Below are 3799 nucleotides of genomic sequence, written 5' to 3'. Positions count from 1 at the left end.
TGTATTAGTGATAATATTCGATGATGTACGGACGCATGAGATGATTTACTTTTGCTTATTGAATGCATGCTAATTTGAGTCCTATAAGATATTTTGAAATGTATATCTTATGTTGCTCAATATCCAAGTGGCCGGTCATGTTTGCAGGTTACACCTCCAAGTGGCCTATGTTTTGTCGGAGTGTTGATTCATTTCCGTTCCAGCAAATTTCAGGCGCTTGATATGTCCTATTTTAGCAAAGGTCGTGACGGATTTTTCCGTGAATTTGGGCATGACTTGTGCCAGAATATGTAGGAATTATCTAGTGCCCCAGGTTTGTGTGTTGAGTATCCTGGTAGTTGTCTTCGATCAATTTTCAATTAATGTTTTAACTATGAACATAGGAAATGTCTGACGATGAAAAGGATTTCGGTATTTGCAAATACTTTGAAGACGAGCGCGGCATGTGCGACGGAATCTTCCTAGATGATGATAGGCGCTTCAACATCAAGCTGCACGAGAACTTTGAAGTGGATACAGTAAGTCACAACGACAAGTCTTTCTTCGTAATTAAGCATGACATTTGCTTCAACTTATATTTCTTTTACTATTCTACTAGCGTATCCCCTGCCATGCAAGAGTTTTTATATTGGATAAGATAGGTTTCAGTCATACTACGGAGGTAAAGAAAGTTTACTTGAAGACCGAGCATGGTTATATTTTACACGCGAAATTACACAATTCGAACGACTACACCTATTTTGGATGCAAAACATGGCGAGCACTATGCAAGACTTATGCATTTGAGCCTGATATGGTTATCACCTTTGATATTCGTCCGGAAGATGATATTGAAGGTAATACCGACATCTGGGTCGATGTGCAGACGCCTCCAGTTATACCATTATGTAAGTTTCTCAACCATATTTATGTCTTTGATATTGTTTATTCAAAAATAGTTGACAACTAATTTGTATTGTCAGCTTATTTCGGTGCAAGCAAACATGTCCAGCGCCTGGTAGACAGGACCGACTACTGTCCCGGGGCTGAACTCAACTGCGAGGAGCTAAGTCATTATGTTTCATGGCTTGCGGATCTTGATACTGTCAAGACAAATTTTCTTCCTGCATTTAGAAATGTTACTACTGAAAACGTGCAACCAATAGTGTTCGTATTGAACTACGGTCACATCTATTTAGGAAGGATGGTAAGATTTTTACTATTTGTCCTCAGTGCATCTTTTCCATACATTATTTTTGAAGCTAAACTTCATTGCTAAGTATGTGACCATACGATGTTCTTCAACAGGGACTCCCGATGAATGTTGTGCCTTATGGGATCAAGACTAAAGGTACCATGAGTATTATTAGCTTACGGCCAAGATATCCTACAGATTACTTTAGTGCATTCAAGATCAGCGACGGATGCTTAATAGTGCAAGACTAGACCAAATATGTGATGGGGGAGCACAGAGAAGTACTAGGGGGCAGCAAACAGATGTGCTACCCACGATTAGGAGACAGGTACATCTGCATGCTCCAACTTGATCAAGGAGGAGAGCTACACATGTTTTATGTTATTTTACCTAAGAGAGAGCAGCGGGAGTGATTAGCTAGCTAGAAATGAGTTTGAGGATGATGATGTGCTACACTATTACTATGATGATAAAATAGCTAGTGTTGGTGGTAATGACTATGATGATTATTATTAGCTAGTGTTAGTGGTGATTAAATAAATATTGTTGGTGGTAATGACTATGATGATGATTAAATAGCTTCTGCTGGCGGATTAGATTCAAGCGGAGGCAACATGGGGTGCACATCGAAAGTACTACTAGTCCAAACTAGATCAAGTTTGGATTAGTAGTATACTTTTGACATGCACCACATATTGCCTCCACTTGAACCTAATCCACCTTCATTTGACACACTGTTATGGACATAATGATGTAAACCTCATAACTGGTATTGTACCAATATTTGTACGATGGCGCATAAATACACTAAAAATAAAAAAATAAAAAAAAATTCTAGTAGCGATGGAGAGAAAACACGCTTCTAGTAGTTACATTAGCAGTAGCGTGGGACTGGAGAAACGCTGCAGCTATTTGTCCTAGCAGTAGCATGTGCGGGCACGCGCTACTGCTAAGCAATAGTTGTAGCGCCTTATTAGTAGCGCGCCTGCCCGCGCTACTGATACACCTAAAACCCGCGCTGCTGGTAGCCTTTTCCCTAGTAGTGTCATAGGCCTGACCTATACGTCCTACCCAAGGTCACTACCCTAGAAGATAAGAAGTCCAAGAGACAGCAAGAGACCCCCAGTTGAAGATGTTGAGTGCAATCCACTCGACAGTCGCGTCACTCGGGAGTCCTCCTTCCTACCGTCACTCGACCATCCAGAGAATCACTCGACCTACCGAAGACCAGGAGTCACTCAACGTGGCAACGGACAGGCGTTCACTCCGTAGTCTTTAAGGTCATTAACAACACTTAAAGCCGGCGTTACCAGTAATGCCCCCACTTTATGTACATTAAGTCCCTTGTAATGGAGGGCGATGGAGGTCCTAGCATACTCTATATAAGCCACCCCCCTCCTCTGGCACAAGGGTCCGCACCCCCTGTAATATCACACACATAATCCATTCAACCGCCTCCGGGCATCGAGACGTAGGGTTGTTACTTCTACTGAGAAGGGCCTGAACTTGTAAACCTCGTGTGTACACCTTCACCATAGCTGAGATCTTGCCTCTCCATACCTACCCCCCTTTCTACTGTCAGTATTAGAACCACGACAGATAACACTTGAGTCGGTGGACGCGCAGAGCTGCTCACCTCGGCCGTCGCTGCAGTCGTTGAGCTGGAGGTCATAGCCACAATAGTCGTTGAACCGAGCGTTGGTTGTGTGCCGGCCATGAAGATCACAACCTTGTTCAGCGGCTCATAGGGGTCCGGAATACTGTTACCATCGGAACAGCCCCCAAGCTTGTCGTCTTGTAGTTGATACATTGAATCGGTCTCTCCACTTTAGGACTCACCATCAGAATAGATTACCATCTCTCCTATGGACATAGATCCTTCGAGATCCGCGCCATGGATGACGCCAACAAAGGCGTGCTTCACGGCGGCTTGAACCCTGGCGGATCATGCGCGCTGAGCCGTCTCGACAATGCTGGTGCAGATGTCCGGTTTAGGCTCCGACTGACCGATCTTGTTGATGAAGACATGGACTCCGCCAAAGGGGACCCGGTACCCGTACTCGATTGAGCCGGCCTTGGGGCCCCAGCCAGTGTCGTTGATGTAGAGCTTACTGCGGCAGCTTTTGGTCATCCGGCCGATGGCGTATCCTTTGATCCCTGTGAAGTTGCCCTTCAAGAACTCGAAACCACCATGCGCTGGCCCCACGGTGGGCGCCAACTGTCGTGGACTTAACACAGCAAATGCCCTAGCAGAAGTACTTAGGTGTGGAACCATCGCAACTAGGTTGGATTGAAGGGGTTAAGCGGGACAAATGACACATAGAGTTTACCCAGGTTCGGCCCCTCTCAACGAGGTAAAAGCCTACTCTTGCTTTAGGTTGTATTGCTTGGGTTTATATTAACAGGGAGCGAATACGCTTGACCTAGTTCTCTATGAGTTGTTTCTTGAGTTAACCCGCCACCGGGTCACCCATTTATATACAGTTTGATGCCCAATAGCTTACAGAGTCCCAGGTGGCTCATACACAACGTGTCCTGCTCAGTAACTAACTAAGCTTGTTGTACAATACAAGTAAAACCTATGGAGGAACACACCCATGGGCCACAAGTCATCCTCGGGTCTTG

The sequence above is a fragment of the Triticum aestivum genome, chromosome 5B, assembly GCF_018294505.1.
Source record: "Triticum aestivum cultivar Chinese Spring chromosome 5B, IWGSC CS RefSeq v2.1, whole genome shotgun sequence".
NCBI classification, from domain to species: domain Eukaryota; kingdom Viridiplantae; phylum Streptophyta; class Magnoliopsida; order Poales; family Poaceae; genus Triticum; species Triticum aestivum.
This window is presented reverse-complemented; position numbering follows the sequence as displayed.